Source organism: Nycticebus coucang, chromosome 6 (assembly GCF_027406575.1).
Source record: "Nycticebus coucang isolate mNycCou1 chromosome 6, mNycCou1.pri, whole genome shotgun sequence".
Classification (NCBI taxonomy): Eukaryota; Metazoa; Chordata; class Mammalia; order Primates; family Lorisidae; genus Nycticebus; species Nycticebus coucang.
The window spans coordinates 69,493,807-69,518,483 of NC_069785.1; the positions used below are offsets into that span (position 1 = coordinate 69,493,807).

A 24,677-nucleotide genomic window follows, 5' to 3' on the forward strand; every position below is an offset into this window, starting at 1 on the left:
TGCTGAGAAAGACATTTGCAGGAGCTCAGATGCTGTGCACATGGCCGTCACCACAGAGACTTCTGCAAGCAGAGCCTCCCACAGCGCAGCATCTCTTCAGACACTCACAGGCCCGGGCTGTCAACAAGGGCAGTCTTGCCTCACTTACAAGGCCCAGCTGGGGCCTCTGCTTTTCAGGGAGCCACCCTCGGCCACCTGTGAATTCCCCCGCTACTCCTCCCAGCCTTTGATATTCCCAGACTATGGAAAGTGGGCTGTGGTAGGCTCAGCCCTGCCCCTGTTACCAGGTCAGCACTGCACGAGCCTGCAGATGTGGACTGAGGTGACCTGGATGGCTAGCAAGCCCAAGTGCCACTGTGAATACTCACCCAGGCAGGGCCCACCGCTCACAGAGACCAGGCTGGTAACCAGTGTGTGAAGTGGCCCAGGAGATGGCAGCTTCCAGGCTGGCAGCTTGTGCCAAAGTGGGAAGTCTGTATCCACCCAATGCAGATGAGGCGTTTTAATACACTCTGCTCAAAGCACCATATTCAAAAGCAGAATTACAAGTTGGAGACATTTTATTTGCCCAGTCACAAATAGCTGCTCCGTGTATGTTAGGGGTGGGATGAAGGGAAGGACTTTTTTTTTTTTTTTGCAAACATAAAATCAGACAACCTGGAAGGGAAAACAAGTGCCCATCTTATTTCTTCTGTGGTAGAGGCTGGGGTGGCGGTGTTCAGGCTCTAACTGGCTGAGCAGGGCTCAGTGCGTGCGAGAGGCACCTACCGTTATGTCTGCTTGGGGTCGCCCCTTTGTGAGAACTGCTCCCCACCATCGTCAGCCACAGGTTTCTAGCAGGATTTGCCTCATTTGATCAAAGCCACCCTCCCTGCCCAGGTGGTGAGTACCTGACTCAGGCTGAGCCAATCAGTGCCTTCTGCAGAGAATTTAGAATTGGAACCAAAAGGCCTCAGCTAGGGCTGGCTGCTTCAGCTCGAGTGCTGCTGAGAGCCATGTTTTTCACTGCTGGCCAGAGGAGATGACAGAGCTGGGGGCTGTGAGAAGAGGTGAAGAGACAGCAGAAAGAAGCCAGATGAGAGAGAGAGAGACAGACACATACCAGCTGGGTCCCGGGTCTGGGATTCCAGGAGATACCCCAGGCCCCTTTCAATAATTTCCATGTCCCTCCCTGCAACATTTTTCATTTTCCTGCTCTAGCTAGTTTAGGTGAGTTTCTGTTACATACAAATGACCTAATCTTGCCTGATGTAGAGAAGCATGTGAGATCTACCTTTATATGGCTGCCCCTCCTTGAGCCGGCTGCTTCATCTGCGTTACTTCATTAAGTTTGTATGATAGCTCTGTGAGGTAGGTATTGTTATCATCTCCCTTTGACAGAGGAGAAAACTGAGGCCCAGAGAGGTTAAGCAGCTGGAGAAGAGTCACACAGCTGACAAGACACTTGCTTGTGGCCTGGCTACTTCTAGAGACTACTGTGGTCCTCCTGTGCACTTACAGGCACTGTGTAGGGTTTGTGCCTGTCAGGCCTTGTACAGAGCCCACGATTCTCTGGGTTACTTGACTCTGTTCTACTAACTAGGTTTATCCATCTTGAGAAGGAGCCAAGCTGGCTAGGCTTTAAGTTTACAGATCTGGACTAGAGGTAGACCCCTTAGGAAGCCCAGCCAAGGCCTGGCCAAGCCTCTAAACCAGGCCGGTTGGCTGAGGAGACTGACATCATGTCCTGCCATAGTTCTGAGGCCTGCTCATGACTCGTGGGCCTTGATGAGCCTTGGACAGAAGCAGTCATACCCCGACCCTGAGCTAGGGTGAGCCCCTCTGGGAGGATTTTCACAGCCTAGGTGGCTAAGACCTCCTTTGCTTTGTTCTCCTTGACATTGACTTTGCCATGGTCACATGTCAGGACTCCAGAGCCATTGGTTAGGTTCTTCTGCTGAAGAGCCATGCAAGACAAAACTGAGACTGGATGAGCCTGGGCCCACACCACTCCAGGGGTGGGAGCCAACACTGGCTGGGCCAAGGGAAGCCATGGGACCCCAGGGGACCTAGTGGCTCGGAAAGACTCGGATATAAAAACAGCCAGGTGCAGTCTATGGAATGAAAAGCCCAAAGACAACCCAGTATACATTTCATTTTGATCTGGATGTAAGAATTCTAAGTAAAATACTAGCAAAAGCAATCTAGCACTATACTAAATTAAAAGGACAGTGGTTCAATGTGAGTTTATTTCAGGAATGTGAGAATGGTCAATATTGGGCACTCCACTAACAGTGCCCCTTAAAGTGACAGATAGGGGAGGGAAACCATGTCATGCTCTCAAAAGAGAGTAGAAAGTGTTCCTCTGCAGATTGGCAGATCTTCCTGAAACATAGAAATATTTACCAATACAAACAGCGAACAGAGGGAGAGCTATATTAACACTATTCTCATTAAAGTCCCAAGCAGACAAGGCCCCAGGGCCCAACACCATTGTTATTACTCCACATTGGCCCAACTAGAGGCCCAAGTAGAGTGCAGGTGAGTGGGGCCCAAGGGTGCAACAGGCCGTAGGGAGGGGCTGGCACCCAGAGGCTTCTGGGGAAAGTCCCTCCTCTGTAGAGTCCCTCCTGCCAAAGGCAAATTTACCCTGAAGCTAAAGATACTTAAGCCTCGGGGTCCTTCATTTATGCTATCCTCTTCCAAAACCCTGGATACTGTGTTATCTCGACTCTCCAGCACCCAGTCAGGCCTGACTGTGAAGTGAGGCAGAGGAATCTGACTTGCCCTGGCAGAGCCCTGCCCACCTCACCGGAGAAAAGCGTAGCCTGGTTTTTGCCTTTGTGACACTAGGCACTGCTGGAAGCCTGAGGAGAGTTAGCTGAGTTGTGACTTTGGGTAACCAGACTGAGACCCCAAGGAGAGGAACACTCCAGGTCCGAGTGCCTGAGTCTCTGGGGCCATGAGAGATAGAGGCAATGGGGAGCTGGCACTGTGTTCCTGACCCTCCACCCACTGTAGCCAGTGGGCCTGGTCTTTCTGGGAGCCACCCTCCCCATGCCTCTCCCTCCAGGAGTCCTTCAGGAACATGTTTAGCTTCTGACATTTCTAGGGCAGACTTGAAGGGGAGTGGCAGGGAGGATAGGCAGTAAACATCATCTCATTTGGGCTGTGCCATAATAAATGAAAACAGCTCATTCCATTTTTATAAAAATATGTATTTATATATATGTATTCATATGAGGAATAATCTAGAAAGATACTCCAAAAATGTTAACAGAAGTGATCTCTGGGTAGTGGAATCCTGGTGGATTTCTTATTTAGATTTTTTTGGGGGTGGGGGTGTCAAATGATCCTTTATTGTAACATTTTCCTTTGTATTTTTTAACTAGCTGGGCATTCCATGACACCACTATTGATGTCATCTATGATGTTATGGGGTGGCAGCCATCAACATTGCAGCCCACAGACTGGGCATCCCCAGGATCTCTTTAATGGTTTCAGAGAGTTCTCTGGCTAAAGATGGGTGCCGCATCTGTCTGGCAATGTTGACAATCTTATCAAAAGTGATATTTCCATTGTGTTTAATGTTTTTCTGTTTCTTTCTGGTTCCTTGGGAGCTTTGATGATGAGGGCAGAGGCAGAAGGTACCACTTCAATCTGGGCCTGTCTGTTCTGGATAGTCAGTTTCACTGTCATCCTCAGACCCTTCCAGTCATCAGTTGGTTGTCTTGGCGATGTCATCACCAACCTTTTTTGGAGACAAATGCAGGGGGCCCATCTTGGGGGCCAGGACAGACATGGCACCGACTTTGCCACCAGGGGTGCACTTTAGGTACGTGACTTTGATCTCATTGGGGTCGAACTTCGGTGGCATGCTGGAGGCGGCTGGTGTTGGATAAACCTGGATTGGGGACGACTGAAGGAAGTTGCACCTTGACCTCCTCCGAGCCAAAAGCCTAAAGCTTCTTTTTTAGATTTTGACTTTTCTGTATTTGACATTTCTAACCTTTCATTAGCTATTATTTATCAGCAGAGAGGCAGCAAAGCATAGTGTCTAAGAGTCAGGCATAACTGGTCAGTGTTCCAGCTGGGTGGCCCTAGGCAGGTCACTTGACCTTTCTAAGTTTCAAGTTATTCATCGCAAAATGAAGTGAAAGTGACCACTAAAAACCTAATGTATTATTAGGATAGAAAAACCTGGTGGAGGCCACTCAGTGATCCATTTAACATCACTAGTAATAGGGTGAACCTGTCTGAGAAACACACAGCACCAAGGTTCCTGCCAAAACATTGAACCTGAATCTAGTCATGATGGCGTCAGACAAGTCAAAGAGAGTGACATTCCCCAAAGCCCCTGTCCTTGGTGTAAAAAAAAAAAAAAAAAATGAAGAAAAACTCTAGGGACCTATTCTAGAGTAAAAGAGATGCAAAGAATGGTCTCAGATTGGATCTTGAATAGGACAGGGAAGTTATTAAGGTTGTTATTGAGATAATTGAGTAAATTTTCACACGGATAGTATAATAATGTGAACAAATACGTACCAGAAAAAGCCAGTCCGTCAAGATGGATCCCAAATGGGTAACTGGACCTAAATTTAAAATAGAGTCAGCCATTTGCTAACTAGGGGTCACACAAGTACTTTAAGTTCTTCAAAAACTGGCACCTTTTAATCTTTGGGACTTTCAGAGTTCACCGGAATCAACCAATTAGGGCTCAGCTTATCAGCCAATCAGAACTAAGCAAGTTTCAGTCTTTCATTTGCATAAATGGAACCGATTGGGAATGATTAGGGGTACTTTTGCTATAAAATTTAAGCCTTCTCTTTGTTCTCCGGAACACGCCTTCACCAGAGGCTGCATCACCCTACTTTGCAAACTGTTTGATGGAATAAAGTCTCTTTCTTCCAAATTCCTTTACTGAGCACTGTTGTTCACATTCTCAGTATCAAAAATAGGATTCAAAGGGACCCCCACAAGTCCTCCCAGCATTATCCTGAACCAACACGTTGGTGCCTACAAGAGTGCCTTGCGCTCAGTTGTCTTAGCAGGATCAGGGAGCGGGTTCTGGAAAATCCTCTTCAATTCAGACCTCTCATGTTTTGTTTGAGGCCCTGAAGACTTTATTCTTTCCCTGTAGGCCCCTCTATGTGGACCCCAGTGGGGATCTTCCTCTCTGCCCCAGGCTGGGGGTTTCCTTCCCAGCTGGTTCCCTCCCTCTGGATCTCAGAACAGACAGACCTTTTTGCCTCTAGGTTTGTGTGTGTGAAGGGAAATCCTTCTTTGTCCTTCCCAGTCCCGTTTTATTTCTTCCATCTAGACCCCAGAGAGAACATTCCCTATTAGGATTTCTGGAGGGCTTTTCCACTTGGCCCCAGTTGACTGGGAGGTTTGAGGCCTTCCAACTGAATTTGTCTATCTGTAAGGTTATGTGAGGATCCTCACACTAAGGGCACTGGAAGGGATGCCTTCATCAGATCAGTACAATGGGTAGCACATGTTTTAATTTTTCTCTGATCAGCCTCCTGTCATTCTAGCTGGCTTTATGAGCAAAAATTATGATCCAGGAAGTTGCAATTGGCTAGATCTCTGGACAAAAAATTATTCAGAATAATCTTAAACTTTTGTGGCCAAAGTTCCTTTTGAAATTCCAAAATTTGCCTATCTGTGCACAAAGAAAATACTGAACCTCCCGGAGACAATGGGAAGCCTTTTCCTAATGGCTCTTTGAAAGTTCTAAATGGAATCAAGATTCTACCATTGCCTCTCTTAGAGAAAATAATCCCAAATTGAGGGAGGAGCTTCATGAAATAGAAAGAGAAATTAGTGCTTGTGAAACTAAACGAAAGCTGCAAAAACTCTTCTAGAAGAATATTTTTCCACTGGCTTCTCTTTCCTGCTGGATTTTTTTTTTTTTGCCACCTGTGCTTTATCACTCCCATCTTCCTCTTCCACCTGATTATTTTGAAAAGGTTTCTTTTTTTCTTTTCTTTTTGAGACAGAGTCTCACTTTGTCGCCCTCGGTAGAGTGCTATGGCGTCATAGCTCACAGCAACCTCAGACTCTTGATTCTCTTGCTGTAGCCTCCGAAGTAGCTGGGACTACAGGCACTCGCCACAACCCCTGGCTGCTTTTTGGTTGTAGTTGTCATTATTGTTTGCCAGGCCCCGGCTGCATTCAAACTGGCCAGCTCCTGTGTATGTGACTGGTGCCCTAGCCACTGAACGACAGGCACCGAGCCTTGAAACGGTTTCTAAATGTTGGGCAGTGCTTGTGGCTCAAGGAGTAGAGCGCCGGTCCCATATGCTGGAGGTGGCAGGTTCAAACCTAGCCCCAGCCAAAAACCACAAAAAAAAAAAAAAAAAAAAAAAGGTTTCTAAATGTTTTCTGGACTCATCTGTGCGTTTTCTTGCAGGATCCTGTGATAAATTCCTGTGATTTTGTACTGGTTCGGCATCCATTTTTGACCTTCCTCCAACACATCCGTACTACTTTTTGAGAAGCTTGAATTCTCTCTGTACTTCAGACATAAATTTGCTATGCTGTTTTCTCTAAAATTTGGTAATTCGGCTTTATGGGACAGACACCTTTCAGCCTGTTCCATTTACAGAGATGCAGTCCTGTCCTTTCGAACTAGTGAGTTACACTTGATTTATGGTTAAAGTTTTAAAATTAAAAATGCAAGATCTTTGTGTTTGTCTGTATTTTTGTGTGTACCTGCATATATGTCTGTTTATATATTATCTACAATACAAAATTGGCTTATATTCATAAATTAAGCAAGTAAGCCAAAATGCTTTTCAAGTTCATGTGACTTTTGGTTGTAGTTTTGGTGAATGAAACTAAAGTTGTTGATTTCATGGGAATGGCTGTGTCTTTTGAATTATCAGAAAAATATGTATTTGTATAGTTACTTACCTTACAGTAATGTAAAATCAGTTGATAGGAAGTTTAGCTTGGGAAGGTGGCTAGACTGGTCTGATGGCTCATAAAAATTTCCAGGTATAATTGTTAAGAATGAATGGATTAGGTGGAGGTGGACAGGATAAAATTTTGTAAATGAACTATTAATAATGGTTATGTTTTATAATATGCTTACTTGGGAAGGTTTCTGAAATCTTTTTAGTAACTGTATCCTTAGGAGTTTTGCTAAGCTAAAGTAAATGATGGATGTCCATTGAACGTCTTTAGATCATTTCCAGATGAGATGGAGCGCTGAGACGTCTGTTGCTAAGTATGAGTTTAGGCTCATGTATGTGGCTTCTTATTTCAGAGAAACAAAAGTCATTTGGTCTGTTAGTAAAAGTGTCCTTTGATATTAAAGACTTCTGTTCGAAAGACTATGTCTCTGGAAAGTATATTCTCAGATAGTTGCCATGTGATTGATGTAAAGTTAAGACTCCCTCACTTCCTAGATTTTCACTGACAGTTGGGGTTGCTAAGAGTTAACATTGTAACTAATGTACGTGATTCAACTCCAAGACATGAGAAAAACAATTCTGCATACAAGTTATGAATAAAGTGGGATTTGTTGGTAAGGAAATTTGAAAAGAGAACAATTTTGTATGAGAAAGAATTTTGTGTGGTAAGTTTGTCGTAGGGTAAAGAAGTATTTACTGATTTAAGAAAGATAAAGTATAGGACAAAGCAGGAAGTCCAAGCGTTTCATAAATGGTCTCAATAAAGTCACAACAACGTTTAGGAAAAGAAAATTTATAAAAGGGGATTTTCTGTGTGATCAGGTTGGTTACAACAGAAAGGAAATAGTTACATGTTTTCCTAGGCATTGAACTTTGATTAAAACTCATTGATGCCAAACTTAAACTTTTGGTCCATGGTGTTATAACAATAAGGTTTTCTCTCTCTCTCTCTCTCTCTTTTTTTTTGTAGAGACAGAGTCTCACTGTACCACCCTCAGTAGAGCGTCATGACGTCACAGGACTCACAGCAACCTCCAGCTCTTGGGCTTCCGCGATTCTCTTGCCTCAGCCTCCCTAGTAGCTGGGACTACAGGCACCCACCACAACGCCCGCCTATTTTTTTGTTGCAGTTTGGCCGGGGCTGGGTTTGAACCAACCACCCTCGGTATATGGGGCCAGCGCCCTACTCACTGAGCCACAGGCGCTTTCTTTCTTTTTATTTTTCTTCTTTTGAGACAGCATCTAGCTCTGCTGCTTAGGCCAGATTGCAGTGGCATCACCACAGCTCATTGCAATCTGGAACTCCTGGGCTCAAACAATCTTCCTGCCTCAGCCTCCCTACCCTGTTTCCCCAAAAATAAGACAGTGTCTTATTTTAAGGTGTGCTCCCAAAGATGCTCTAGGTCTTATTTTCAGGGGATGTCTTATCTTTCCTGTAAGTAGGTCTTATTTTTGGGAAAACAGGATAGTAGCTGGGACTATGGGCACCCACCACCACACCTGGTTAATTTGTCTATTTTTTGTAGAGATAGGTCTCACTCTTGCTCAAGGTGATCTGAAACTCCTGATCTCAAGCCATCCTCTTGCCTCAGCCTCTCAGAATGCTAGGATTACAGGTATGAGTCAGTGCATCCGGTCCAACAAGATTTTCTTTCTTTCTTTCTTTTTTTTTTTGGCCAGGGCTGGGTTTGAACCCACCACCTTCAGCATATGGGACTGGTGCCCTACTCCTTTGAGCCACATGTGCCGCCCCACAAGATTTTCTTAAAATATTGATTTGCTCTTAGTAAAAGTGCAAGCAAGTTTTATTGTAATTCTGAAATTTCCTTTAACAGCCATCATCCAAACTACAAATAGTTTCTATTTATGCCACATTTTCTTCCTGAGAACTCTCTAGTTTCCTTGTTTTTAGGCTGGAAATTCAAGCCTCCTTTCTGTCCTTGAAAAGGTGTATCTTTTTGTTTTGCTGGGGTGAGGGCGCTCCTTCCACCTTTCTGTGACCTCCTGTAACTTTTTCTTATTCTAACTCTGCTGTGAATGGTCTGATGCTAAAGTTTATCTTGAAGGTTTAGAAAATCAATGTTTTACTCCGGTATAGTTTGATTTTGTACTCTTGGCTTTTTTTTTTCCCAGAATATAAAAGTATAAGTTTATTTGATATTAGAAAAAGGGAAGCGATGAAAGAAACAGAGAAAAGAGCAGAGAGCAGGGAGCGAGAGAAGAGAAGATGGGGGAGGGGGAGAAGGAGCCAGAGAATGGCCCGGCACCCAAAGAAAGAAAGGAAGAACTCCAGCCCCCTTGGCTTTTCTTGATGTTCCATGTAACCAGGACTTACTACATCGTTACTAAGAACCACGTATCCCCCTGCTTAAGGTACTAGTTTTCTTATCTATATCCCTTTATATTATAGTGTACATTCATAACTCTGGACACACTCTTCCTATGCCTGATTAAATTCAGGTACCCTTTTAAAATCAGGTTTAACTTTCGGGTTATCTAAATGATCTTTGTACAAGGAGAAGCAATCAGACTCTAGGACAGCAGTTCTCAACCCGTGGGTCGCAACCCACAGGAACTGTATTAAAGGGTCGCCGGGTTAGGAAGGTTGAGAACCACTGCTCTAGGAGATTTTTTTTTTCTTGCCTTTTATGTAACTGGCCTAGGAAACAAAAATTCTGTGTTTTACCAAGATAATTTCCTGTGCTTCCTGCTGTCTTCGTTAGGTTTTTGAATACTTAGAAAAACTGAGCTTTAAAAGGGTTGAAGTGTTTATATCATGCTACTTTCTGATTACCTTAAGTCTTTTGATAATCACTCTGGTTAAGTGAGTAACTATTATTAAACTGTGAACTATGATTCTGTTTAATCAAGTAGTTTGAATCTTTTGACATTTTTGGTAAGTTTCCCTAGGGTCAAAATCCTAAATTAAGTCTTTTTGATTTTATAGAGATATTAAATAATTAGGCTTATTTGGTAAATGATACGAGAAACATTGCCAAATAACAAGGGGTGTTTAACTTCCTTTGAGTTTTATTTGTATAAATGTGTTATTTAAATGTGTTCCAAAATTATATGAGATTCCTCAAAATTCTGTGATATAGTGTGGTATGTATTAGCCATGATTCTGATTACTATGTTAAATGGTTGTATGCAACAGAAATACTTAAATTTCTTTCTCAATCGTAAATTCTCATCAGATCATTGACTATGACTGTTCTGGGTTTTTGTCATCTACAGTTACCATTTTAAATTCTTCTCTGGATGCATTTGCAATTGGCTAACATCCAAAATTGCTTTCCATGGAACTGCTAATCGAGATTGAGCAAAACAAAATTAATTGCATGAAATTAAGTAATTGATAAGGGTAATGTTTTTATGACTTTTACTTAAAACATTGTTGGTTCATTACATAAATGTTTTGTTTTCCAAAGTCAAGGAAATTTTTTTCCATAAGCTATCTATAGTTTTCAATAATTTGGTAAAGTGTCCCTTTGTGAGAAAAGGTGGAAGCCTTTGCTTTTAATCCCTGCTTGATTCCTCCAAAATGCAGAAACTATTAATGAGTATTCTTATTTTATTTATTTAGGTTCAATAAACATATGCTATCTCTTCATAAGCAGAATACAATTGGAAATATTGGTTGTATTAACAAGGTTTTTGCCGAAATGTCATAGTTAAGAATATGAATAAAATACCTGGCTTCCAGGGTTCCCAGCCTCACAGTGAATGAGTAAAAATTTTTTGGGAGGCTCAAGAATCTTAAGACTTAGTAAAATCTACAGCCTGCTTTGGTTCGGCTTCCTACCCTTAAGAGGTTCTGAAATCTGAGATTTTCTATATGATCAATGTGGAAGGGAAAGTTATTTTTCAAGGAAAACTAAAGTACACCTGTTATTAGATGGAAGCCCTGTGTAATGTTTGCAAGTTCTGTTGTCTACCTGTAGTTTGGAATAGATTATGAATTCTCTTAATTTCTTCTAATATTTTGTTACAACTGAATCTTGATAAAGTGTCTCTGCTTTCTTCTCCCAGTCAAGAGTCAGGATGCTCTGGGGACATTCATGGGATTTCCCTCTCTTACAACTAACCAATTATGTAAATTAGATTTTAGAATTTGGCATAGACTAAACAGAGTGCTAGTCGACCTTCACCTTGGCATACTTTAATGTTCCCTCCTCAGAGGGACAATCTGAGTTCATCCAGGTGGTCAGGGTAGCCAACCAACCTATCCTGTGTCCTAAATCCTTACCTATCCCCTTCAAACTAGGACCTTTCACTGAGTCATCGCTTGTTGCTTGTCCTGTTGGCCCTCATACACCTCCTAGAAAGGGACTTCTTAGAAACCTACAAGGCTCATCTTTTCTTCTTCCCAAAACGAGAAATAATGCTTAACTTATCCTTACAGAAACAGCTTTTACCCAAATTCCCATCTGTTTATGTAGCCTCACCAACATGACCCATCCTACTCTCCAAGACTACCTGAGAGTCTTCAGGCACAATCCAACACCAATGTTGTCATGTCAGCAACTCAGATAGAGATTCAGGTAGATCATAATAAGCTCCTCTCCATCATTAAGTAATATGCCACAAATCCAGAGGCCCTGGCTGGTGTACAACCCATAAGACTTTATATGAAAAAACTTGCTGCCCCTTGCCCCAGCCCTTGCAACATCCTCATCATCCCCAACGGCAAACCCAATGGTACAGGATGGTGATCTGTCCAGAATCCTGGGTTATCAATAACATAGTCATTCCTTGATGCCCAGTGCTCCCCACCTCCCATACCTTACTTCCTAATGTACCTGAAAGCCACTACTTTTCAGCTATTGACTTTGTAGTGCCTTCTTCGGTATACCTGTAGGTCCCGGAAGCCAATACTTCTCCCTTGGCTTCCCAAGTCAGTCAGTTCCATCATACCACTCCATCATTACTTAGTTCGACCAAGCTCTTTTGCCTGCAAACTGCTCCTTGAATTTTCATAAACTCTCAGGGCAGTTGTGCCCCTCCAAGCTACTTTTTTGACCATAGTTACTGTAGCAGAAAATTTGACATTTCCCTTATCTCAGGTCCTGGGAAAATGCAGGTATTTGTTCTTTGGGTCAAGTCATTGCCAATGACTCACAATTTTAAATCCCTAACGTTTAGAGTATCAAGTTCACATCCCAAGGCTAAAAGAGTCTTTCCTATCAGTAGTTGACAACTACTCTGATGATGCCCCTCAGACTATGAAAATGATAGTTGTGGACGCTCTCAATAATGCAATTTTTCCCCATAAGTTGGGGCAGACATGGTTCACTTTAGTGAAAAAAACAAGATTAGGAAGCTTTCTGGGGTCCTGTTTTAGACTAGGTTCTGCCTGAAGTGAATATATGATCAGAAATCTTTCCATCACTGTTAACAGAATTGCCTATTGCACTGCCTCCCTGTTAGCAGGGCATGACAGAGGTCTCTGGACGCCCTTGCTCATGTGGTCCTAGACGACCACATTGCTTTAGACTATCTAAAGTCTAAAGCACTCGTTGGGATTGTGTTTGTGTTGTCGCTAATATTTCCTGCTGCACCGGGTTAAATACTTCCTGTCAGGTTGAATTGGAAACATCTAAGATTCCAAAGCTGGCCAAATCTCTGAAAGCCTCCTGGCTGGACTTAGCTGGGTTAAATTTCTAATTTCCAGACACTTTCAGCTGGCTTCCCTCTGATATAGGATTCCTTCTGTGTTCTACTGAGAAGTCTTAATGACCCTCCTCATATTTGGGTTAAGCATTTTGCTCCTCTCTAAAATTGTCCTGGCCTTTTTTAGAACAATTTGCAAGAGACCTCACTAGGATCACTGACCCAGCACTACCAGACTTTAATTTGGCTTCAGCCAGAAACCAGAATCAACTTAACCCAAAAGACACTGATTCAAATTTAAGGGGTACCTGAGGGCCTCTCAGAAGTAAATGGCTCTAGTTTCTCAGGTGGCCACTGCCTTCCCAACTAGGATGGGCACTGAAATGGGGTGCAACCAGCCAATTTGGTCATGAAAGCTTTCTGCCAATAAGTTTTGATCGTAAGGAGGGAAACATGGACAAATGTGAACCTGAAAGAGCCAATCCTTCAAAATGGATTCCAAATGGCCCTAAATTTAGAACACAGCCAATGTGGCCATTTGCCAACTAGGGGTCATCACATACTCTGAGTTCCCCAACAACTCGCACCTTTTTACCTTTGGCACTTTCCAAGCTCACCTGAACCAACCAATCAGGGCTCAGTGGTGCCAACCAATTAGAACTAAGCAAGGTTCAATTCTTTATTTGAATAAATGGACCTGATTGGGAACCTTGGCAGAGACTTTTGCCATAGAACCTGAATCTTCCCTTTGATCTCTGGAACACACCTTCCTTTTACATTGGAGGCTGCTTCCCTGTTCCCCCCCCTTGCTAATCGTTCCTTGGGATAAAGTCTCTTTTCCCAAATTTCTTTTCAGGAACTTTGGTTCACAATAGTATGATAGGGATAAATTTCCTGGGTGTCATGACTGTACAGGGAATTGTGTAGGAGACCCTGAAGCACTTAGGGGAAAGTACCACAATATCTTCAACTGATTCTCCCCTGGCACAGGGCAGGCTTCAATAATCACAAGTTACCACTTCCCTCAGGCTGAGAGCTGCCTCTGCCCTGCCTTCTCCCCGGAGGGCCTCTTTTCCTTCCAAATCCTTTGTTGAGCCCCCTCTCTCAGAGGAGGTGGCTGCAAGAAAGGACTCTGGGAGAAAAGCAGGAATGGGGCACATTTACTTCCTTGGACTTCACTATCTGCAGACTCAGGTTCCCACCTCCCTCCACACACCTCACTCATTACACAAACTTGCCATTGGCTTTCCTTCTCCTCCAATTTCCTCACACAGTTCCCTTGGCCTAGAACACCATCCTTTCTTTTCCTTTCCATGAATCCAACTTACCCTTCAAAGAAAGCCCCCGTAAATCTTTGAAGACTTACCTGTCACCCAGCCTGGTGAAGAAATTATCTTTTTCTGGCATGACCCTTGTGTTATTATTCCACTTGGCCGTTGCTGAATCACTCTGTCATCTCCATGAGCTTGGGAGCCCCAATTCCCCTGGACCAGGTTGCAATCACTCCTGTATCTGTAGGACCTACCAAGTGCCTGTGCTATAGTGGGCACTGTGCAAATGTGTACTGACTAAAGTTTAGCTGCCAATATGAGTCTGCTGCCATCTGGGGGGACTACTTAAATAGTTGTTGGTATATTCATACAGTAGAATGCTATGCAGCTGTCAAAAGCATGACCTGGATTGGTACAGAATAACCCAAGATGTAATAAGGGAAAGAAGCAAGTGCATTTTTGTAAATGCAGTAAGCTAGTATTTGTGTAAGAAGAAACTACTTGTACTAGCAAAGTAACCTTTAGAGAGGGGCTTGGGGACCTAAGGGAATGGGAAGGGAAGGAGGGATTTTGAGTTCGAGCGCATGTGAACTTCTAATTTTTTTTTTTTTTTTGAGACAGAATCTCACTGTATTGCCCAGGCTAGAGTGCTGTTTATAGCTGAGTCATCTCGTTTAGCCCTCATGCAAATTTTATAAACAAATTAACTTATAGTAATAAAAAAATTAGCACCAACTCTTTGGAGAGGTTGTGGGAACCTCAGGAGTTGGGCGCTGAGATATGTGGGGAGAAGCAGCAATCATCTCCCCTGAGTGGAGGAGGAGCTTGGGCCACCTGCTGTGGCTCTTGCTGGAGGACCCTGACAGCCCCTGGCAGCAACGGGGTCCAGTAGCATCCCGGGCTCAGCATCGCAGGCATCTCCCACCCAGGTTATGTCATGGTCTCTGAGCACTGCCTTACTTCATGCCAGCCACTTCCACACCTTTGCCAGGCTTGAGCCTTTGCTGGAAATTCCCTGGTTCCATTTTCCTGAGGTCTAGTCTCAGTTGGCTTTCAAGGCCGGACACAATCCTTGGCTCTTCCCTGGAGCTGCCCTGATCCCTGTCAGATCCCTTCCTTCTGTCACTTTGCTCCCTCAGCCAGCCTTCAGCCCTCTCCTCTGCAGAGAGAGGACCATGTGCCGCCAGCTGATGGGACACTGGTGTGCCTGAGTTCATGTGTGTGAGTGTGAGAGACTGTGGGTTGTGTGAGTGTGAGTGAGGGTATGTCCCTGTGTCACGTGTAAGTGTGGGTGGGTACAGAGTGTGTGTGAGGGTGCGTGGCGAGAGAGACACTTCTCCTAGCTTGACACTAGGCTGAGAGGTCAAAAGAGGCCTCAGGCAGCTTTTTATTTTTCTTTTGATACTCCCTGTATTTTGAAAAAGGAAGAGATGGCAAAACAATACACAAAACATTTATGCATATGTTTTTTAACTTTTAATTTTAAAATAATTTCAGGAGATGAGATGGCTGACTGAAGCCAGCTTTTCACAGAGGCTCCCGTCCAGAAGGAGAGTTAAAGGACAGAAATTTAGCAAGTAATCGGGTGGATTAGAGTTGCACTAAGAGAGAAGGTTGAAGAACGCACATCAACACTGCTGAGGCGAGCTGAGACCCCAAGGATACAAACAAAAGGTACAAAATCCATCACCAAGCAGATGGGAGTCCCCTCCCCTATGAGAACGGCTCAGAGTGCCCCACAAACAAATGAGCAGAGTTCAAAGGTCTTCCCACTACACTCCACAGGAGAGACCTTCTAAAAACTGGACCTACCTCCCCTACTAGGGTGCCACAGCATTCTCCTGCCAGGCATAAAGCTGTATAAAACTGCATATACCCTCTACCTGCAATTCTGAGCTCCCAGCACTTCCCTCCACTCTCACACTGAGGTCTGCAGGCCTGTCCCCCAGGAGTCCAGATTCTTGGGTGATTTCTCTAGGGGTGTGGACAGGGCCTGGATTGCAGCTGGTCAGTGCTGATTCTGCAGCACGGGAGTGAGGAGAGGATGGTTGGCTGAGAGGGAACCACGCCAGAGGGATGGTGCCCCGAGGTGCAGAGCAGCAGCCATTTTTGGCAACAATAGGGCTCACCCCTGGATATTCCGAAGCCACACCCCCTGTCTCTCTGGGCAACCAGAGGAGGCCAGCATCTTCTCAGGTGGCAACCACCGCGGAACAGATCTGGGACGGAAACGCAGGCCCTGTGGGTAAAGGGTTTGCCTGAGGTGGTACTGGCCTAGGTGGAGCGTGGGGACTAGAAAACACATGCACAGTGCTGGCTAACTCCCAGGGTGGGGCTGACACAGAGGACTGCTTTACTTAGCCTAAAAGGCACCCAGCCTTCGGGGGATCGTCAGCCTATAGACAAAGGAGTGCAGGAGGTTAGAACTGACAGCTAACCGAGCTGCGAATACAAACCTTTGCAGCAGCAAAGACAGGGCCTGAGGCATAGGTTCTGTGAACTCAAACCAGCTTCTCTTCTGCAAGGGAATTTAGCTAGGACAGAAACAAATTCTGCAAAGTTGTTCTGTTCGGTCAGTAACATCAATCGGGGTGCGGCTGGAACTGAGTGAACACACCCCCCCCTCCATCAAGCACCCTAGGTTGTCAAGCCTCACCTCACCTTGCTGGATAGAGGCAGAGAGCAGCAGCTTGGCTGAGCAGATATAGATTTCTTTGTGATTCTAGCAGGTGCAAACCCCTGCAGTATCTGCTCATTGGAGGCAACGGGGTCAAAGCCCTGCGAGGCTATCAGTGACTGGGTATGACAGAGATGCAAGGTGGGGAAGGAGGCATCAATCTTCCCAGACTAATCTATTTGCTGGGTGGGTCCTCCTGACTTCATGGAGCACCTGAGCAAGTCATACTTGAGTTGTCAGCAGAACCCTGTGATCTAGTTGCCAGAGACCTTTTAAACTCTCCTACATGAGACAGCTGCTGACTGAGACAATTGATTTGGACCTTTTGAACTAAGCCAATCACCCGAGGACTATTCAAGGGGTGCTGTGGATGTGTGGTTGCAGGAAGATTTGATTTTCCTTTTCCAATTGTTACCTGTGGGGGGAGGGGTGACTTATTTGCTGGTATTTCTCCACAGCTGAGACTTCAACTCAGAGTAACTGTTTCACTAGGGTCGGACAGAGACCAGCTGAAAACAAGACAGAACCACTTAGCCCCACCACACCAAACAGGTCCCCAGTTTCTCAGGCCGTACCACTGTACAGGTCCTCAACAAAACTCCAGGGGAAAAGTCAAATGGTGTAAAATAATCATGGGGCGGAATCAATGGAAAAACTCTGGTAACGTGGATAACCAAAATAGATCAAACCCCACCCCCCAAGGAAAGATATGGCAGAAGTAACTGAAGATCCCATTCATAAACAGCTGGCCAAGATGTCAGAAATCAAATTCAGAATTTGGATTGCAAACAAGATTAATAGACTGGAGGAAAATTTGGAATTAGAAATTCAAGAAGCAATTCAAAAGTCGGAATTAGAAATTCGAGGAGAAATTCAAAAGTTGTCTCAAGAATTTAACAAATTTAAAGACAAAACCACCAAAGATTTTGACGCACTGAAGCAAGAATTTGCAGCCCTCAAATATCTGAAAAAATACAGTAGAATCCCTCAGTAACAGAGTGGAGCAAGCAGAAGAAAGGATTTCTGACATTGAAGACAAAGCTTTTGAATGCTCCCAAACTCTCAAAGAGGAAGAGAAATGGAGAGCAAAAACGGATCATTATCTCAGAGAACTCTGGAATAATTCGAAGAAGGCTAATATCTGACTCATTGGAATCCCTGAAAGTGATGAAGTGGCCTCTGTGCCTTCCTTCTCCATGAAATTATGAAAGAGAATTTTCCAGACATGCCAAGAGATTCTGAAATTCAGATAGCAGACAGTTTCAGAATCCTGGCATGACTCAACCCAAATAAGACATCCCCCAGGCATATCATAATTAACTTCACTAAAGTTAATATGAAGGAGAAAATTCTGAAAGCAGCCAGATGTAAGAAATCCATTACCTACAAAGCGAAGAATATTAGAATGACTGCAGATCTCTCTGCTGAAACTTTTCAAACCAGAAGAGGGTGGTCATCGACTTTTAATCTCCTAAAGCAAAATAACTTTCAACCCCGGATCCTGTATCCAGCTAAACTGAGTTTCATTTATGATGGAGAAATTAAATACTTTAATGACATTCATATGTTGAAGAAATTTGCCATAACCAAACCAGCTCTTCAGGAGATTCTCAGACCTATCCTCCATAATGACCAGCCCAATCCTCTACCACAAAAGTAAACTCACTCAGAAACTTTTGATCAAACTCCGTAACTTGCACAGTGGTGAAAGGATTAAAAATGTCCACTGGACTTTCGAAAAACTCGATACCCAAAATTTTACCAGACTTATCAGTATTCTCCATTAATGTGAACAGCTGTCCTCTAAAGAGGCACAGGTTAGCTGACTGGATACAAAAACTCAGGCCAGATATTTGTTGCATACAAGAGTCACATCTTACCTGAAAAGATAAATGTAGACTCAGGGTGAAAGGATGGTTGTCCATATTTTAGGCAAACGGTAACCAGAAAAAAGCAGGTGTCGCAATTCTATTTGCAGACACAATAGGCTTTAAACCAACAAAAGTAAGAAAGGATAAGAATGGTCACTTCATATTTCTTAAGGGTAATACTCAATATGATAAGATTTCAATTATGAATATTTATGCACCCAACCAGAACGCGCCTCAATTTATAAGAGAAACTCTAACAGACATGAGCAACTTGATTTCCTCCAGTTCCATAATAGTTGGAGATTTCCACACTCCTTTGGCAGTGTTGGATAGATCCTCCAATAAGAAGCTGAGCAAAGAAATTTTAGATTTAAACCTAACCATCCAATAGTTGGATTTGGCAGACATCTATAGAACATTCATCCCAACAAAACTGAATACACATACTTATCAGCCCACAGAACATACTCCAAAATTGATCACATCTTAGGTCACAAGTCTAACCTCAGTAAATTTAAAGGAATAGAAATTATTCCTTGCATCTTCTCAGACCACCATGGAATAAAAGTTGAACTCAGTAACAACAGGAATCTGTATACTCATACAAAAACATGGAAGCTAAATAACCTTATGCTGAATGATAGCTGGGTTATAGATGAGATTAAGAAGGAAATTGCCAAATTTTTGGAACAAAACGACAATGAAGACACAAATTATCCAGAACCTCTGGGATACCACAAAGACAGTCCTAAGAGGGAAATTTATAGCACTGCACACCTTCCTCAGGAGAATGGAAAGAGAGGAAGTTAACAACTTAATGGGACATCTCATGCAACTGGAAAAGGAAGAACATTCCAACCCCAAACCCAGTAGAAGAAAAGAAATAACCAAAAGTAGAGTAGAATTAAATGAAATTGAAAACAAAAGAATTATACAACAGATCAATAAATCAAAAAGTTGGTTTTTTGAAAAGGTCAATAAAATAGATAAACCTTTGGCTAACCTAACCAGGAAGAAAAGAGTAAAATGTCTAATTTCATCAATGAGAAATGACAAAGACAAATAACAGCAGACTCCTCAGAAATTCAAAAAATCCTTAATGAATATTACAAGAAACTTTATGCTCAGAAATATGAAAATCTGAAGGAAATTGACCAATACTTGGAAGCATGTCACCATTCAAGACTTAGCCAGAATCAAGTGGAAATGTTGAACAGGCCTATATCAAGTTCTGAAATAGCATCAACCATACAAAATCTCCCTAAAAAGAAAAGCCCAGGACCAGATGGCGTCACATCAGAATTCTACCAAACCTTTAAAGCGTAATTAGTACCTATATTACTAAACCTCTTCCAAAATGTAGAAAAAGAAGGAATACTACCCAACACGTTCTATGAAGCAAACATCACCCTGATTCCCAAACCAGGAAAAGACCCAACTAGAAAAGAAAATTATAGACCAATGTCACTAATGGATATAGATGCAAAAATATTCAACAAGATTCCAGCAAACAGAATCCAGCAACACATCAAACAAATTATACATCATGACCAAGTCGGTTTTATCCCAGGGTCTCAAGGCTGGTTCAGTATACGTAAATCTATAAGTATAATTCAGCACATAAAAAAATTAAACAACAAAGATCATATGATTCTCTCAATTGATGCAGAAAAAGCTTTTGATAATATCCAGCATCCCTTCATGATCAGAACACTTAAGAAAATTGGTATAGAAGGGACATTTCTTAAACCGATAGAGGCCATCTACAGCAAACCCACAGCTAATATCGTATTGAATGGAGTTAAATTGAAATCATTTCCACTCAGATCAGGAACCAGACAAGGCTGCCCACTGTTTCCACTGCTCTTTAACATTGTAATGGAAGTTTTAGCCATCTCAATTAGGGAAGAAAAGGTGATCAAGGGTATCCACATAGGGTCAGAAGAGATCAAACTTTCGCTCTTCGCAGATGATATGATTGCATATCTGGAAAACACTAGGGATTCTACTACAAAACTCTTAGAAGTGATCAAGGAATACAGCAGTGTCTCAGGTTACAAAATCAACATTCATAAATCAGTAGCCTTTATATATACCAACAGTAGTCAAGCTGAAAAAACAATTAAGGACTCTATTCCATTCACAGTAGCGCCAAAGAAGGTGAAATATTTGGGAGTTTATCTAACAAAGGACATGAAAAATCTCTATAAAGAGAACTATGAAACTCTAAGAAAAGAAATAGCTGAAAATGTTAACAAATAGAAAAATATACCATGCTCATGGCTGTGAAGAATCAACATTGTTAAAATGTCCATATTACCCAAAGCAATATACAGTTTTAATGCAATCCCTATTAAAGCTCCACTGTCATACTTTAAAGATCTTGAAAAAATAATACTTCGTTTTATATGTAATCAGAAAAAACCTCAAACAGCCAAGACATTACTCAGAAATAAAAACAAAGCAGGAGAAATCACGCTACCGGACCTCAGACTATACTATAAATCGATAGTGATCAAAATAGCATGGTACTGGCACAAAAACAGAGAGGTAGATGTATGGAACAGAATAGAGAACCAAGAGATGAACCCAGCTACTTACCATTATTTGATCATTGACAAGCCAATTAAAAACATTCAGTGGGGAAAAGATTCCCTATTTAACAAATGGTGGTGGGTGAACTGGCTGGCAACCTGTAGAAGACAGAAACTAGACCCACACCTTTCACCATTAACTAAGATAGACTCTGACTGGATTAAAGATTTAAACTTAAGGCATGAAACTATAAAAATACTAGAAAGAGGGCAAGGAAAACCCTTGAAGAAATCGGTCTGGGTGAGTGTTTTATGAGGAGGACCCCCCGGGCAATTGAAGCAGCTTCAAAAATACACTACTGGGACCTGATCAAACTAAAAAACTTCTGCACAGCCAAGAACACAGTAAGTAAAGCAAGTAGACAGCCCGCAGAATGGGCGAAGATATTTGTAGGTTATGTCTCCAGCAAAGGTTTAATAACCAGAATCCACAGAGAACTCAAAGGTATAAGCAAGAAAAGAACAAGTGATCCCATCGCAGGCTGGGCAAGGGACTTGAAGAGAAACTTCTCTGAAGAAGACAGGCGCATGGCCTACAGATATATGAAAAAATGCTCATCATCCTTAATCATCAGAGAAATGCAAATCAAAACTACTTTGAGATATCATCTAACTCCAGTAAGATTAGCCCATATCACAAGATCCCAAGACCAGAGATGTTGGCGTGGATATGGAGAAAAGGGAACACTTCTACACTGCTGGCGGTAATGCAAATTAATACATTCCTTTTGGAAAGGTGTTTGAAGAGCTAAAAATAGATTTGCCATTCAATCCTATAATTCCTTTACTAGGTATATACCCAGAAGACCAAAAATCACATTATAACAAAGATATTTGTACCAGAATGTTTATTGCAGCCCAATTCATAATTGCTAAGTCATGGAAAAAGCCCAAGTGCCCATTGATCCACGAATGGATCAATAAACTGTGGTATATGTATACCATGGAATATTATGCAGCCTTGAAGAAAGATGGAGACTTTACCTCTTTCATGTTTACATGGATGGAGCTGGAACATATTCTTAGTAAAGTATCTCAAGAATGGAAGAAAAAGTATCCAATGTACTCAGCCCTACTATGAAACTAATTTATGGCTTTCATATGAAAGCTATAACCCAGTTATAACCTAAGAATATGGGAAAGGGGGAGAGGGAGGGGAGGGAGGGGGGAAGATGGGCAGAGGGAGGGTGATCGGTGGGATTACGCCTGTGGTGCATCTTACAAGGGTACATGTGAAACTTAGTAAATGTAGAATATAAATGTCTTAACACAATAACTAAAAAAATGCTGGAAGGCTATGTTAACCAGTTTGATGAAAATGTGTCAAACGGTCTATAAAACCAGTGTATGGTGCCCCATGATCGCATTAATGTACAGAGCTATGATTTAATAAAAAGATAATAACAATTTCAGACCTACAGAGAAGTTACTGGAATGGTAGAGAACTCCCATATAGTTTTCACTCAGATTAGCTTCTTACTACCTTTGTTGTATCATGTCTCAACCTCTCTCTTGCTTTCTCATTATTTTATAGATAAGAAGGTGCCAAAAAAGTATACACATTTTAAGAAAGCAAAAGGCTGTATTAAAATTGTAAAACTCAAGTCATGTTTGACTTCTGCAATTACAAGAGTATGTAAAATATACAAGATAATAGACATTATTGGAAAACACTGAGTATTACAACCTTAGTACTGTTTTTCTCTTGCTTAGAATGTGTGTACTTTTTTTGGCTCCCTATGCATTATATATGTGCACACATATACACATGCATAATATATACACATATTTCTTTTCTGTGTAAGTTTAGAATAAGTTGAAGATGACCCTTTACCTCTAAATGCTGCAGTGGGCATTTCCTAAGAACTAGGACTTTTAAAAAACATAACAATAGTACATTTATCAAAGTTGAGAGATTTAACAATGATGCATTCACTGTGCATTAGTATTGTAGTACTATTTCATCTAAGGGTCAATAAACATTTTCTATAAATAGGCAGATGTTTTCAGTTTTATAGGCCATACGGTCTCAATTGCAATTAATCACAATTCTGCTCTCCTGATTCAAAAGTTGCCACAGACAGGCCAGGCATGGTGGCTCATTCCTGTAATCCTAGCCCTATGGGAGGCTGAGGCGGACTGCTTGAACTCAGGAGTTCTAGACCAGCCTGAGCAAGAGTGTGACCTATCTCTACTAAAAACAGAAACACTAGCTGAGTATTGTGGTGGGTGCCTGTAGTCCCAGCTACTTGGAGGGCTGAGGCAAGAGGATCACTTGAACCCAAGAGTTTGAGGTTACTTTGAGCTATGATGCCATGACACTCTACCCAGGGTGATAGAGTGAGACTCTGTCTCAAAAAAAAAAAAAAAATGTTGCCATAGACAATGCAAAACTGAATGGGCATGGATGTGTTTCCATAAAACTTTATTTACAAAAATTGGCTGTAGGCCAGATTTGTCCTGAGGGCCCTAACTTGCCAACTCCTGATGGTTCATATTCAAATTTGGCCAACTGTCTGAATACAGTAATATTTTTTTCCTGACCTTGGTATAGATTTTAAATGTTTATCTTGAACAAAGTAATGCTCTTAACCCTCCAAAATAGAACAGAAAATAACTGTGTTATTCACCAGGTGATCACTGGGTTTATAAACGAATGAATTCATATTGCAGCCTGGCAGGAGGTATGATCCATGACGTGTTGTGGGTTTCTTTGTCTGGTCCTAAATACAGCTCTGTGAGGTTCTGAGTAACTTCATTTGAGGTTGCTATATTGGAGGTCCTTCATGGGGATGATGCTTACAGTGATGACTCTGCTGGCCTCCCAGTGGTATTAGACATGCCTTCAAGGCAGGAACCAGGTCTTGCTCCTCACAGAGCCTGGCCATGGGGCTAGAGGATAGATAGCCATGGGTTTGCCTTGATGCTGATCTGGGGCAAATCATCTCTGTTCTGGGAGTTGCCATTTCCTGTTGCTTGGGAGGCTCACTCAAGCTCAGAATGGGAAGCAGCTGGCTCAGCCATGGGGCATAGCAGCAAGGGTTTAAATCAAAATGTCTTGTAGAACCAGTCCAGGAGCCAACGGAATCAAGCGCCACTGGAGTGTTTGCTCCAAAGGCTACAGAGGCCGAGTGGACCCAGCTACAAGAGTAGAAGATGAGAGGAGCATCCAGAGAATTCTGGCCTCACTGGCTTTTCTCAGGCCCAGTGTCTCCCTGCTGCCCAAGTCCTTTGCTTGTCCCTAGGGACCAAAGGGCTGCCTGTCCTAAGCCTGTCCTTTCACCACCCAAGGAAGAGTAGGAATGTTGTACTACCCAGGACTTCTGTGTTAAAGAAAAACATTATTCTGACACTTGCTACAACTGTAAGAAAGACTTTACTTAGGATTATTGTGATAGGTGTCAAGACTGTCGCAATAGTGAGAAACAAGGCTCAACTGCAATGCAGCACCCACAGCTGAGAATTACAGCCAGTGAGCAGAGCTGGAGGGGGTCAGTGGACAGAAATGAGTAAGGAGAGACATCCCCCCCAAAGGTTGGGGGACTCTTGTTAAACCAATTTTAGATTTCTTGCCAAAGCTGGGCCAGGCAGGCTGAAGACAGGGCTCAAGGATGAGTCCAAAAAGAGAGCTCAGGGGAGCCCGTTTAAAGTTTGATCAAGAGGAGTTTTTGTCCTATGCTGTGGAATCTTGAAAAATTCCCCTTTTTATGGTGAGGAAATAGAAGCCGAGAGAAGCAGTCTCCTCTTGAGGT

At 42.7% G+C, this 24,677-nt stretch overlaps 1 pseudogene; it reads right to left on the reverse strand.

The window, feature by feature from the left end:
• Positions 1–3,363: 3,363 nt before the first annotated feature.
• On the reverse strand, positions 3,364–3,856 carry LOC128588706 (60S ribosomal protein L12-like; annotated as a pseudogene).
• Between the last annotated feature and the right edge of the window lie 20,821 nt (positions 3,857–24,677).